This window comes from Stegodyphus dumicola, chromosome 4 (assembly GCF_044657685.1).
Source record: "Stegodyphus dumicola isolate Sdum_Otavi_A_Nest chromosome 4, ASM4465768v1".
Lineage (NCBI taxonomy): Eukaryota > Metazoa > Arthropoda > Arachnida > Araneae > Eresidae > Stegodyphus > Stegodyphus dumicola.
The window spans coordinates 136,219,405-136,235,355 of record NC_140771.1 but is presented as its reverse complement, the minus strand read 5'-3'; the positions used below and the strand labels follow the sequence as shown (position 1 = coordinate 136,235,355).

Sequence of the window (15,951 nt, the reverse complement as noted above, 5' to 3'; positions counted from 1 at the left end):
GTATTGCGCAATAACGCTTGCAATATTTTGCAGAGATAATTAATTTTGATGTTTTGTCCGAAATTTGTTTATGAACACTTAAAAGAGTTTTACTGTGCCTGCTAAGCAGAATATTTTTCAGTTCCATTGGTTTATTTTTATATGATGCGCATATCGAAATGTCAAAAGCATTTATTTAGCGGAAAAATTTAAAGAGCGGCTACAGTCTACCCCTCCGCTCCTCTTTTTCAAGTTACGCTCGACTGTCCGAATATTCGCCAATTTCCAAGTATGCGGGTTAGTTAAGATTTTACTGTTAAAGGATGACTGCATGAAGCAAATTTCTGTCTTCTGATTTCAGAAATGTTCCTCTTTTTTACTTAAATTACTTTGCTTGCAATATCTGTTAAGAGAAAACTGATATACAATGAAAATTTAGAAAATGTTTAGAATTTAGATTTAAATTATTTAAATATCAATATGAGTGGAAAAATAAAATTGTATTTATTATTAGGTTCCAAGTGAATACAATAAATATGCCTTATTATTTTTTTTTCTCTATTTTGAACTGAAATTTCATCATTAAATCTTGTAATATAATTTCGTTCTGCATAGTTTTTTTTTCCCCTCTCATTGTGAACTAGTTCTGTAAATTGAACTATTATTTAAAATTAAAAAAAAAAAAAAAGTAATTATTTTCCATGGTTGAGGTAATGCTTATTCTTTCTTAATAAATACTGCATTTCTCATATTTTTAATTACAAGTCTAATTTTTAAGGTTATGCAGTTGTGTATAATGTAATTAGACAGGTGCTTATTTTTTTCTTAAAATGTTCTTGAAAAGTGCTTATAGGTGCTTATTTTTTTAACTAAAATGTGGCTATGAACCCTGTGAAACATTCGTTTCATGTCAAACTTCACCAAAGATCGACCATTGTAGTAGAGCCCTTCCTGCATTGTTTTTGCACTTTGTGAACATATTTTCATCCATTTTGATGATCATACCAGGTCCTCCTATTTTCCGTTGTTGACGTTCAAGCAAAGAATCCACACAAACCTCGCACATGTAGATACTCTAGTCAACAACTGTTCTGTAACTGATTTCCAGCTGCTTTTCATATCATTTAACTGAAGTTAATTCGTCACTCCATCCATAAATATATCTCACATTCTTCAAAAAACTCAGTTTCGATGATAGAACCGTGTGCATTTTTGAATACTTCTTTTGCTGCGACAAGTTGAAAGATTGCAGTGCAATTGAACTTCATCCCCGAAATGTAGTTTCATTTACTGAGTATTATCACAAGAAGCAATTTTAGCAATGCCTTTTGCTAGGAGGAATCTAACAGATTCTTTCTATGTTCTGGGTAAAGTCCAAATTTTCATTAGTTTATCGTTTGTTTTGATGTATTATAGAAAAGATGTAACTGATAAGAAATGGCTGTGACTTGTTTTAAAAAGTGGCTGTAAAAGGTTACCAGCAGGGATATTACGTTTGGCATCAGTTGCATCATTTTTGGCGACTTTATCGCCTGTGCCAGCAAAATGGGGTAGTACTATTGAAAATTAAATGTTGGTCCTCATAATTAATGAGACAGATAAACTTGCTGATGTTTGTTTCTATGTTTGGATATGTGCTGGTAAGAAGAACCACAGTCACAATGTTTTAAGTACTGCATTTGATGCTATGACTAAAATGGAAAATTAAATTTTATAAAATGTTAAATTTGGGAGAAAAAGGTAATGGACAATTGTTATATGTATTTTTCAAACCCTGAGATTTTCATTGGAAATTGTCTGATGCAACTAGTTTTAAAAGCTGCTGACTGCTGATTCTCCAGTGCAAAAAATTATTTAAAATCGAGAATTCAGTTTATATTATGTGATGTTCTGGGTTTTGCAGCTCTTTCTTCTTTTTTGCAAGCGTATTTTTAATGATGGTATTTTTGTTACCTTTTAGTCCAAAGGTGCAATTTGCTCACAAGGACTATTAATTTTGTTTTGGTATTTTGCGTTTTCAGATTGTTGCCACCAAATATTATCACCCTGTATTATATTTAAAGCAATTAAATAATCAAGAATCTGCATAGATGTATGTTAAAATAAATGTTTCTCACATTGTGATAAAACAATGGTACCTAGAGCCATCAAATTTTTAATAACATAATCCTCCTGCAAATATGTGGGTATCTTGAAGCCCAAATTTGACATTTGGAATTTGATTTATAATTGATTTCTTATTTTGAAACACTTTAACGAATTTTTGATTAAAACGATTTCAAAGCGAACAAATGCAATACTCTATGGGGGAAAAAAAATTGTGTCTAGCTTGCAAGACTGTGTATTGAAATTCTAAAGATATGCTTATTCTAAAATTATTTTGCGATTTTGCTGTTGAAATTTATGCTTTAAGTGCAAGGGACATGATATTTAATAAGTAAAGGGAGCACACAAATTGTTAAAAAAAAAAGCCCCTTTGAGCATAATGTAAAATTTAAAAGCTTTCATATTTTTTTTTTTTTAGTTGGTTTTATTATTAAAAGTTCAAAAGTATGCTTGAAATATGGAAAGTTTAGATACAGAATGATTTTAAGATTATACTGTATAGATATTTATACACATTTATGTTTAGGTTTTAAATTTAATTGATTACGGAAAAGCACATTAGGGTTATCTGCATGTTATAAATATTTACATACATGTATTAGATTTCTGTAATATTTAATTTATGTTTCTACAATCTCTATAAACTACATTTTATATGTAAATTATGAATTTGAATAACTTGCTACTTTTTTTAGGTTTGATATACTGTAATATTTTCAAATAAGAAAATTATAGACGAAGCATTCACGTTAAGAATTATTCAAAGGATGATAGAAGTAAGTTGATAATAGTGCACTTGTGGGTCATATGATAGATTATTTTTTATTGTGCGTAATGTTACATGAAATTACTTTTGATTTCTTGTTATATAAGATTGAATTCTATTTCCAGAATTGAATGTAAAGTCAATGTAATTTTGAAAATAATGAAGTTTAATACGTGTTATTACAAATGAAACCTACTTTGCATTTAAAATTATATTTAATATTAATTGAATAGCTCTTTCCTGACCTATATTGTTCAGAAGCATTTTGCTGAAAGGTTTTTGGGAAAGTTGTAAAAGACAGTGCAATGCCATTGATTTGAAAAACGTTTTGAACGTTTAAACATTTTGAGTATTTGTGAACTAATGTGAAAAATTTGTGTGTAGGTTTATCTTTTGTTGGGGATGTATTGATAACTTCTTAAAATATTTTCAAATTAAAATAGTACTGCAATCTGTGACATACTACAAGTAATGAATATGAATTATTAGCTGCTGAAATGAAGGGTTCATTGTATCAATTATTTCTTGTATGTTTTAAATTACCACATTTTGTCTCCTCTTAGTTTAGAATATGTAAAAACAACAACAACACTTCTAAATACAGACAAACAAATATAGACAACACTTCTAAATACAGAAATTGAGTACAAAAAGTTAAAAAATTATATAATTATCAGAAAGTGGCAATGCTTTTTTATCATGCATTTTAGAAAACATGCGGTAAAAGTATACTTATGGATACCCCTTGGCGAAAATTGGCAGTTTTTGACAGTACATGCCGAGTTTGTGCAATTTTTTGACTTGTTATTTTGGCTTTGTGTAGTGGCGATTTTAGCCTAAAAAATCGACTTGGTATCCATGTACACATTGACCTATTTTTCACTTAAAAGAAATCATCACGGAATTGCACAAAATAGGCATTGCACACTCCCTTTATCCATGTACATGTCAACCTATTTTCACTTAAAAAAAATCAGAGAATTGCACAAAGTTGGCATTGCACACTCCCTTGACTTTGTCCATGTACACATCGATATATTTTCACTTAAAAAGTCAAAAGAGCACCCAATTCTACAGTACAGGCAAACAAAAAATACATAATCTCAATAAACTGCATTTTAAACCAAACAATAAAATAATATTTAAAAAAAAAAAGAAAAAGAAAAACCTCTTATGCATCTAAGCATTGCACAAAGCAAATATCCACTTACTTTATTTAGAAATTTCTTCGTCTTCAGTCTGTGGCACACAAAATTCCCGAACACCATCCAAAACTTCCTAAAATTATCTGAACTTGAATCTGTATATCAGTGTCACCACATAAATTCACAAAAATAAGAGTAAAAAATATCCTCCATAGTTCCAGACTGTCCAGTTAATGGCTACTAAGTAAACCTTGATTTACACACCAGTCAATTAATGCTCTTTTTCCCTTTTGTTCCAAATCGTACAGAAACTTCAAATTAATAGTACTACATTCAGCCTTTCTACTGTCTAAACTACAAAACAAGCAATGTACTTCCTAAGCAAAACACACTACAAGCCCTTACAAAACATCCCATAATTCAAAAGTTACCGCAATCATGCATGCAACGGATAACGTCGTAATAGGGTTTCCATAACATTCAACTACTCAGGTTGCCATAAATGAAATAACAACTTGACGATAAATGAAACAACAACTTTGTGATAAATGAAACAACAACATTGCGATAATACAAGGGGTACCCTTCAGTCTACTCTAACCAAACATGCTAATGACTTTCTAGTATTTTTTCGCTATGCATATTTTCTAAAAATAGTTCAATAGTTTACTGTTTATACCAACAGGAGAAACATTGTTGTAAGAAAATGGGAACCCATTTTTAATAATGCATAGTGATGTCTGCCTTAAAATGTTGACAGTTTAGAAAAATTCCTCACAGGTCTAAATCTGAAATATTTTCATTCAGTAAACTTGTTATTAAGAATGTAGAATGCTTTGTTTAGAAAAACTCGAACTTTATTATCATATCTCTGAAAGTTTTAATTTGGCCTAGTCAGTTTCCTTATCAATATACAGTCAAAAGTCGTTAATTCGGAGACTCATAATCCGGACCTCAAAGCTAAAAACTTTCTGCGCATGCGCCTCGTTAACACATGCGCATAGGTGTTTACGCGTGCGCGTAAGACTTATTACGACTGTGCATTTGCGTGTGCGCAAGCGCAGAATACGTTTTAGCGTGCGCGTTTTATGTATGACGAACGGTATAAGCTAAAATTATCTAATTATCTATTTCAGTTAATGTTGATGATTGCGTTGTTCCTTAATTTTCGAATTGGATCCGGCTTATTAGTTTTTGCAGACTGTAAGAGCAATACTATAAAAGTAAACTTGAACTTTCGATTATGTCAAATAGAATTTCCGAATCTGAAGCTCCCAAAGGATCGTACAAAACGAAAGTATGTTTCGATGTCCATCAAACAAAAAGTGGAATTGCTGCAAAAAATGGATAAAGACATGAAGAATGTGACAGAGAGGTTAGTGAAAACGAAAAACTTTCGATTGACAAGTTAGTCGGTATTCTTGGCACGGCAATTTACGGGACTTGAACAGCGGAACTTTGTAACTGAACAAAAAATTATGGCTGTTTATAGAATTAAAGAGAAAGTATTATCACATAAAACGAAGCAACTTAAACAACTTACATTGAAAGAAATGTTTAATAAAGTAAACAAATAAATATTAAGCTTTTTTTTGTAAATTTTGATACCCTTTAAATCATAATTGTTCTTTATTTCATAAATTACGGTTTCATATTTTTAATTTTAGAATTTCTGCATGCCATCTTAGGCGATTTAAACTGATGATCTATAATCCGGAACAATCGATAATCCGGAATCGCCGAAGTCCCGACGAGTCCGGATTAACGACTTTTGACTGTACAATGTATATTAAGTTTTTCCTGTTCTGCACTGGGATTAACTAAAGTTAAAAGATACCAATGTTTTGTGATCATCATTGTATTAAGACATTAGTAAGAAATGTATAAAAATTATATATAAGTGAATAATAGAATTAATTTGTTTAATAAAGCTCTCAAATAAAAATAAGAGTAAATAATTAAGACACAATAACACGCCAAATAAATACTAATTCAGAAGTCAAACAACAAAAATCAGCGTTAATTTACAAAATTTTCACAGGACTAGTTTCGATGGTTTTACCGAACCATCATCTTCAGCTGCAAAACCGCAAATGAACAAGATAGGAAATAATGTTTAGATAAGATAAGAAAGCCCGAACAAGAATAAGCAAGTGGCGCCATCTGTTGGCGAAACCAGAACTAAAACATAATTTCTCTAAAAGCCGAAGGCAAATTTGGATTGGAATTAGGATCGTTAACTAGAACAGAAAGATTTTTATGAATGTGAAATGCCTCTAGAAAATCCAGTTCTCCAATGGAAGATGTTTTTTGAATAATTTTGGCAGCAGAAAAATTGAAAGTGTGATTTTCGGACCAACAATGTTGAGCAACAGAAGACTTCTGTGTTTCCTTTTTTCTAACATATGCCTCATGTTCTTTGACGCGAAATTTTAAGGCTCTCTTAGTTTGGCCAATGTAAATTAAACTGCACTGGCAAGGAATCCTATAAATACCCCAGGAATTCATATCCGGAATGGGGTCCTTGAGTATAGAAGTTGGAATTTTATTGATGGGAGAGTAAACAACCCGAAAGTTAAATTTCTGCAAAATATGTGCAACTTTATAGCTAATTGATGGAAAGAAGGGAATGACAACAGAATTTTTATAATCTCCTAAAATAAGAGTGTGGCTTTTAGTGTGTTGAGATGAGAATTTTTTAACTGCTTGATTAATAATGTTGGGTGAAAAGCCCCTGTCAATAGCTATTGCTTTTAAATAATTTAGTTCTTCATCAAGGGCTAGTTTGGAGGAGCAAACTTGAAGAGCACGGAAAACATAGGAATAAAATGAAGCTAACTTTTGTTTAGTCGGATGACATGATTTAAAGTGTGGTGGAAGGCAAACCGATGAAGGTTTACGGTAAACTGTAGTACTGAAGTTGGATGTGTTACGTGTGACCAGAATGTCGAGAAACGGAAGAGAATTGCAAGTCTCAAGTTCAAAAGTGAACTGAATAGCAGGATCAATAGAATTCATTGTTGAAAGAACTCTATTTAACTCATCTTTATTACCTTCAAACAGGGTAAAAGTATCGTCTACGTAGCGGAACCATGCCGGGAAGTTTAAAGTTTCAAATAATTTTGATTCATAATAATGCATGTAGATATCAGCCAGGATGGGACTGAGGGGGCTTCCCATGGCTAATCCCTCAGTTTGCTTGTAATATTTATTTTGGAAAACAAAATGTGTTTGTTTCAAACAGAGTTGAGTGAGAGAAATTAGCTCATCAATTTCGATGCAAGAGAAATGAAATTCGCGAAGTCTGGTTTCTAGACATCTTAATGCACCCTCCACTGGGACATTGGTGAATAATGATTTTACATCAAAAGAAACCATGAGTAAATTACGAGGAGAAATGTTTTTAACCCTTTTTACAAACTCTATTGAATTTTTTATGGTGTAAATGTTATTGTCTAATAGAGTGGAAAATCTAGAAACTAAATATTTAGCTAATGGATACGAGGCAGTACCTAAATTTGATACAATAGGGCGGAAAGGAATACCACTTTTATGAATTTTGGGAAGAGCATATAATCTGGAAATTCGCAACAGATGGGATAAGCGAATGTTTTAAGTTGCTTGAAATGATTTGCGAAAATTTGATCGCAGTTTTTATTTTGGATAAGTCCGAAGGTGAAGGATCTTTAGGGATCGGATTATATGGTCCTTCGTTTAAGAGTTTAGTGACACCATCGATGTAAGTGTTCTTATCCATGACGACTATCTGGCCACCTTTGTCGGCCTTTGAAATGACAATATCCGGGTTAGAATGAATCTCGCGCATTGTAGCTCTTTCTCTCGCAGTTAGATTTGGTTTCAAAGGTTTATTATTGAATTTCACATTATGAGCGATAAGATGCCTAATCATTTCTTTCTGTGAATCTGAAACTTTACTGAACTTGAAAGCTTTTTCGATAGGAGCCAAAATCTTTGGAATCGAGGGTTTACAGGTTTGTGAGAAGTTAAAATTATATTTTAGAATTCTCTCTTGTTCTTCTGAAAGACTAACATTAGAAATATTAACTATTGGCTTGATGTTTACAATGGGAAGATTTTTTGAACTACTTGGACTGGAAGACTGTAAAAGAAGTTTTTCGAATTTAACTGCAAGGGTGTTTTTATGACGGTTAGCTGCATTCTCCGTTCTAGACCAAGACTTTTGTTCAAGGGCAGTGAATTTTGGATATGTTTTAGCGAGTTCCAGATGAAGCTTATAGAGTTCATGTTCAATTTTGGACAATTGTTGACGTGTATCCCTTATCACGGACCGAAGTAAGGCAAGTTTGCAATTTAACAGAATTCTTGAAACGCGACTCGAAGGTTTTTGATTAGATTTGATTTGAATAAAATTGGGGATCAATTTTTTACATTTACATTTAAGTAAAAAGTCAAGATGATTCAGGAATTTTTGCCGTTTCAGGCGTAATTTAGTGAAACGATTAACGGATAAAGGCATGATAAACAATGCAGAAAATCAAACTAAATTAACTGAGCAATAATAAAGTACACACAAAATAGCAGAAAAATCCCTCAATGAAATGAATAGAAAACAAAATGTTTGTAAGCAACATGCATGAAATCAGACAAGCAAAGCACAATATCCAAATGTACAAAACATAAACATAACTTGAAAATTGCAAAAATGTACTCACCGAAACTCCTACAATCACAAAATGGCGGCCACACCACGTGCAAAAAAGAAAGCAAAATGTAAGCCTGTTTGGGGCTTCTATAATTAAGACACAATGACACGCCGAATAAATACTAATTCAGAAGTCAAACAACAAAAATCAGCGTTAATTTACAAAATTTTCACAGGACTAGTTTCGATGGTTTTACCGAACCATCATCTTCAGCTGCAAAACCGCAAATGAACAAGATAGGAAATAATGTTTAGATAAGATAAGAAAGCCCGAACAAGAATAAGCAAGTGGCGCCATCTGTTGGCGAAACCAGAACTAAAACAAAAAAAAAATTTCTCCTCGTAATTTACTCATGGTTTCTTTTGATGTAAAATCATTATTCACCAATGTCCCAGTGGAGGGTGCATTAAGATGTCTAGAAACCAGACTTCGCGAATTTCATTTCTCTTGCATCGAAATTGATGAGCTAATTTCTCTCACTCAACTCTGTTTGAAACAAACACATTTTGTTTTCCAAAATAAATATTACAAGCAAACTGAGGGATTAGCCATGGGAAGCCCCCTCAGTCCCATCCTGGCTGATATCTACATGCATTATTATGAATCAAAATTATTTGAAACTTTAAACTTCCCGGCATGGTTCCGCTACGTAGACGATACTTTTACCCTGTTTGAAGGTAATAAAGATGAGTTAAATAGAGTTCTTTCAACAATGAATTCTATTGATCCTGCTATTCAGTTCACTTTTGAACTTGAGACTTGCAATTCTCTTCCGTTTCTCGACATTCTGGTCACACGTAACACATCCAACTTCAGTACTACAGTTTACCGTAAACCTTCATCGGTTTGCCTTCCACCACACTTTAAATCATGTCATCCGACTAAACAAAAGTTAGCTTCATTTTATTCCTATGTTTTCCGTGCTCTTCAAGTTTGCTCCTCCAAACTAGCCCTTGATGAAGAACTAAATTATTTAAAAGCAATAGCTATTGACAGGGGCTTTTCACCCAACATTATTAATCAAGCAGTTAAAAAATTCTCATCTCAACACACTAAAAGCCACACTCTTATTTTAGGAGATTATAAAAATTCTGTTGTCATTCCCTTCTTTCCATCAATTAGCTATAAAGTTGCACATATTTTGCAGAAATTTAACTTTCGGGTTGTTTACTCTCCCATCAATAAAATTCCAACTTCTATACTCAAGGACCCCATTCCGGATATGAATTCCTGGGGTATTTATAGGATTCCTTGCCAGTGCGGTTTAATTTACATTGGCCAAACTAAGAGAGCCTTAAAATTTCGCGTCAAAGAACATGAGGCATATGTTAGAAAAAAGGAAACACAGAAGTCTTCTGTTGCTCAACATTGTTGGTCCGAAAATCACACTTTCAATTTTTCTGCTGCCAAAATTATTCAAAAAACATCTTCCATTGGAGAACTGGATTTTCTAGAGGCATTTCACATTCATAAAAATCTTTCTGTTCTAGTTAACGATCCTAATTCCAATCCAAATTTGCCTTCGGCTTTTAGAGAAATTATGTTTTAGTTCTGGTTTCGCCAACAGATGGCGCCACTTGCTTATTCTTGTTCGGGCTTTCTTATCTTATCTAAACATTATTTCCTATCTTGTTCATTTGCGGTTTTGCAGCTGAAGATGATGGTTCGGTAAAACCATCGAAACTAGTCCTGTGAAAATTTTGTAAATTAACGCTGATTTTTGTTGTTTGACTTCTGAATTTGAAAGAGTAAATAAGTCATACAATTAAGTTTGGTTTATTTGGTTATGGCAAAGCACTTAAGGGCTATCTGCCTAAGGAAAAGGATGCTTTCATTTAGGACTTTCAAAGGGAAACTGTCATGTATCCATGTAACCACATGGCAAAAACCACAAAAATGCCCATGTAACCAGCATGTTCGCCTGGAATCAAACCAACATCAAACTTCCAGTACTTCAGAGACTTTACTGTTCAACTACTGGTAGGCTTCATACAGTTAGGATATGTAAGGTGTTTTCTTACTCCTTCCAGCATGCTTTTGTGGTGTAACAGTAGCACACTCGGCGCATATTCAAGAGATTCAGGTTTGAGTCTCGGTGAGGGCATTGCTCATTCTTCATGCCTCCTGCATCAGACTAACTGGAACAACTCTTATATGCGCCATCAAGTCGCCAAATTTTTCGCCAAACATTTTTGGTGAGAAACTCTATGGTGCCATATTACTATCTAAATTTTTTGTCTACATTTCGAACTTTAAGCCTAAAATGTGTCCCAAAACGCGGTTTTCGCACATGCAAAAACCATGTTTTGAACACACAATTTAAGCTAAAAATCTGAAACAAAAGCAAAAAATTTAGATAGCAAAAATGTAAAGTTTCTAACCAAAAATATTTGACAAGAATCCATATACACAGTGATATCTTTTAACTTAAAAAAATCTATGAATTGCACAATCTAGTCAAGGAAAGAATCTACGAACTATGCACACCTCGCTTTAAAAATTAACATAACAACAATAAATTTCAAAGAATACCATGTGCACAACATTCTGCTTAAACTTTAAAAAAAATCTACGAACTGTACAATCGAGGCAGTGAAAGAATCTACAAACTATGCACACCTCGCTTTGATAAATTAACATAACAACAATAAATTTCGAAGAATACCAAGTGCACCACATTCTGTTTAAACTTTAAAAAAAATCTACAAATATCACAATCTAGGCATTGCGCACAAATCAACAAAATAAACTAAAATAAATTACAAACAATTCAATTAACAACAGAAATTCATAGTAAAAAACAATGAACATAACATTCTACAAAATAAAAACAATAAAATGAAATGCACTTACCATAATACATACATGAATAAAATTCTGCCAGTCGCACAATGTCTGTCAACAGAAGTGCCACGATTTTGCTATATCACATGTCTTTCTGTGATTCAAAATTTGAAAGTAACAATAAAAACTTACTCCAAAGTTAACTTACTACACGAAAACCACAATCCAAATCTTAAACTTCGCTCACAGCCACATACTTTAGCAGCAGCCATTTGACTGCAAACCCAGACAAGTCTATCAGAAACACCATTCTTTGTCCAACTTCTCCTATCAGCTTCATATTCAGACATGCCAAACTCCATTTTAAAAGTCCTGACTCCCACAGAAATTCCAAAAATGCTCTTCTATCCACATAAATACACCCGTGAACAAAAGACTCGTTAACTTTCTGAAGCCGGCTGATACAGCAGTTGTACCAGGAAAATGACTTTCTTTAACGCCGGCTGTGGTACAACTGTCGTACCAGCCATTCCCTCCCTATTTTAGAGAAACGCCTATCTGTAGATCTCTGGGTGGTCCATTGTTGCTGATCAGAATAGCAGCTGTCTATGCATTATTTCCCTCTTCTTATCAGTTTGGCTACATTTTGGCAAAAACCGCAGGTTTTGTCTCGCACCAATATACTTGAAAATCAAATAGAGGCCATCTCTAATTTTGTTAGTACTGACTTTTGCTATGATTAAAACGTCAGCGATTTTGCACGCTGTTTGAGCTTACCAGATTTAATGCTTTTTTATCATAGCAAATAAGAGTAGATTAATATTTTAGATTTAATGCCCTTCTAGAAAATAGCTAAAACTGCTTTTATCGTTTACTTCCTTTTTATACTTATGAATAATAAGATTTTTTTTTTTTTTTTTTGAGTGCATATGACCCTTAAGAACTGTTAACACTTTCAAAGTGCTTCTATTATGTAGGCAATTTTGTCTGATTTATCAGGAGATAAATAAGAGACAATTGTATGCATAGTAGTTTTTGTAAGTTTCATTCATTCAATGATTGCTTTCAATGATTTTCATTGATTGTAAATTAAATAAAATCAATTTATCTTTAGACCCCTCTTTTAAGATGAAATCTGCCAAAAAGTATTTAAGTATCAGTAAAGCTCACGCTACTTCTAAATTGAATCAAAACATCAGTTACATTGTATAAAATTTCGGCCAGTTTTATTTGCTGAAATTCTTATACTCCTCAAGAGATAAAGGGAATTCAGACAAGGTAATAAAAAAAAAATATCTTTAAAAAAAGTTGTTATTTTGTCTGTGATAAGGTGTATGTCAACTTACTATTAAATGTATGAGAATTAGGATTGGATTACGGAAAAGCATGCGAACGCTATCTGCTTAAGGGTATGGATGCTGTTTACGTACTTCGTATTAGAATGGCGCCAACATGGATAACGCAGTTTCGACTTTAAACATACTTAATAAATTCAGTCACTCACGTCTATTTAAACCAAACTGAATACATTTAACAATAAAACATTCACATATAAACATTTAGTAATAATTCAGGAGTACAGATAAGCATAAAATAAGAATTACAACCGTTACAGGCCAGCTACGCTTTTAGCGACCGAATCTTACGAACGACAAATCTCAAAAGCCTGTTGCCAATGCAGGGCAACGAAAAGGTAGAAATTAATTCGACAGGCGGGGAAGTGAACAGATGCTTTCATGTAAACCTTTTTAAGAAGAGAAAATTGCTCGCATTTAGTTCCTGGTGGAAAACTCCACATTTAATCAACCCGTTTCTTCGGGTTTGATTGGATTAATTTTGTTCGCTTACTGAATTACATCAAAGCACACAACAATTACCTGTATAAGGGAAGGGATGCCTTCGCGGAGGACTTTCTGAGGGAAGCTGGCTTGCATTTACGTTACACAAAAACCATGAATCCAACCCTTTAGCCGGGATTCAAACCTGAGCGAGCTACAAGTGTTCAGCCACCTTTACCACTCTACTGAAGGGCCCGTAAAAAATTTGATAAAGAAAAAGTATTGAAATAACTGGTTTAATTTACTAACCTATATTTCTCAATCGGCAGTATATTAAATACGTATATGAGGAGATTATTTGTGAATAAATAAACTGTATTGCACTTTTCTCCACTATTTCATATTAAAATGGAATTATTGCATTTCAAAGTTATTTCTCATGAATTAATTTTGCTCCGTTCATGATTTTTTATATTTTCAAAGAGAAAATTTCACCCTTTAAATAAAAAAATACATGAGAAGATACTTTATGCAAAATTTGGCGTAAACGGTTTTCTTAATTTTACTTTGAAAATATTCCAGTGTAATCGTTTACATTACTGGAAGAAATATGAAAAACAGATTTACTACATTGTAAGTGTCAATACCCAGTATGTCTTTATTCTTTTGAAAACGTGAAAGATTACTCTTTCTAAAATAAATTAGAAAATATATTATGTGCAAATAGAATATTCATTGAAAATGAAATAGACTTCAACCTTTGGATATAACGATGGTTTTAGACAAAATTTCTACCTATGAAAAGAAATTGACGTATAATTAATTCTTCATGAACATTTAAAACTGTTCTGAAAAATACTTTTGATGATTGCATGTATAGGTCGCAGATTTTTTCTCTGTTAACATAAACAAAAGCCAATTTTACAAAGAAAAATTCTCGTTAAAGATACACCTCCTTTGCCTGATAGTCCAATGTAATATTTGTTAAATGATGAAATGCAACCAATGTATCTCGTATTTTCTTTTTTATATTATAATAACAAAATTATCGAAAAAAGCAGATTTAAAGCTCTGTTATTGTTATGTTAAGCTTTATTATTGCTGTAAGTTCATCTCAAAATCTAGTTTTATTGAATATCATTCTAATCATCTAATGGTAATAAATATTATTATTATTTTTTCATTAAATTAGTCATTACCATTATTTTGTTAATGAAAATATGTTATTAAAAATCGCATTCCAGCCTGCAGACTTACAAAGCTAGTTCATACTTATTATATTTTGTAAAATTTTGTTCTCGTTTTCTAATACAAAAATATGCGAATATAAATGAAGAGTGAAAACAAAGTTAAAAAATTTCACGAATTATTTACGAGATTGATCAGAAATAGTGAGTGAAATATAAACATTGCGTACATTTTGTTCTAAATAAATAGTGTTCTAGATATGCATCCAGTACTGCATATTTATTTATGCACTTTTTATTTAGAATTTCATTTAAATGAAAGCAAAATAATCATCCAAAAAATCGCAGATCTGGCAACCCATCTACTATGGGACAGCATCCGACAAAGATGTAAATTTTGCTGCGTCCATGGAGGGGGACTAATGACTTTTCTCATTAGGAAAATGTCAAAGAGGGGGCAAAACTGTTTTGGATTGCGCCGGTCTGAAGGCTACATTATGAGAATTTTGGCCCGGTTTTAGAAGGTTAACAACTCCAACATCGTATCTTTTAATACTAAATTTACTTTCCACTCAATTTAAAATACGTGACTGAAATCTTGACACCACGTCTCTAAGTTTCAATGTCAAAAGGGTTGCCATACAAACAGCATCATCTACCAAACCATCCCACAGTACGGAATCGCGCTGAAAACCAGCGCAGAACACATATCACCATATTTGGTGATCTTAGGGTGCATATAAGAGTAGAGCCGACTAACCTAATGACTCTACGAGAAATCATAACTTTAATGTAATCACATATTAAAAAGTTGTGTACACAAAACTACATGAAAATACTGACTACCAGAACAAAAATCTTTATGGTGCTGAAAACCTATTACTAAACTAAAAACTGATCATTAAAACGTCTGAAGGAGATGCAGGGCAATGGCATCAATTGTTGCAGACTACAAGTTTGTGGCTGTCTCTTTTGTTTGCAATTCTGACTGGTACATTTCCTTTTCTTAAGTCTGCTGGGAGAGCCATAATTAAAAGTCTTAAAAACCTGTATTTTGCTTACGGAAATCAGTAATTACCACGCACAGCTTCTTGTGGGTTTTCACTGCTCAGCAGATAATGCATTTCATTCTGGAATGGATCATAATATTTTTCCTCAACAATTATCCAGCAGCAGCTCACTTCATTTCATTCATTTGAAACATTGATGTTTCTTCATCAGAGGTGCACAGTGATTAAGAAAATGAACAATTTTATGGTATCTAAAGAACTTCTTTTAAAGCTCAAGTATATATATATATATACTTGAGCTTTAAAAGACTGTTGTGGACTATGAGTTCACGGCTGTTTCTTTGAAAAATCACTTTGGGTGAGCAGGAAGAAATTTTCATTTTATTATAAATAATAACATACAGCAATATAAATAGTTGAAGGCAAATGAGAATATTTAGCAATAATTTTTGTAACACTTGAGAAATACCATAAGTTTCCAAAATCACTCTCAGAGTAAACTCTAAAACAC

At 32.7% G+C, this 15,951-nt stretch overlaps 1 protein-coding gene across 15 annotated transcripts in view; it reads left to right on the top strand.

Annotated features, from left to right (window-relative positions):
* tko (30S ribosomal protein S12 technical knockout) overlaps window positions 1–15,951 on the top strand; it is a 74,143-nt gene that overhangs the window by 22,706 nt on the left and 35,486 nt on the right. For 12 of the 15 annotated variants that reach the window (XM_085815521.1, XM_085815517.1, XM_085815513.1 and 9 more), the window contains exon 2: window positions 2,781–2,861. The exons of the other annotated variants lie outside the window; for them this stretch is intronic. The gene's annotated coding sequence lies outside the window, so the exon portion shown is untranslated. The remainder of the gene's footprint in view (window positions 1–2,780; window positions 2,862–15,951) is intronic. 15 annotated transcript variants of the gene reach the window in all.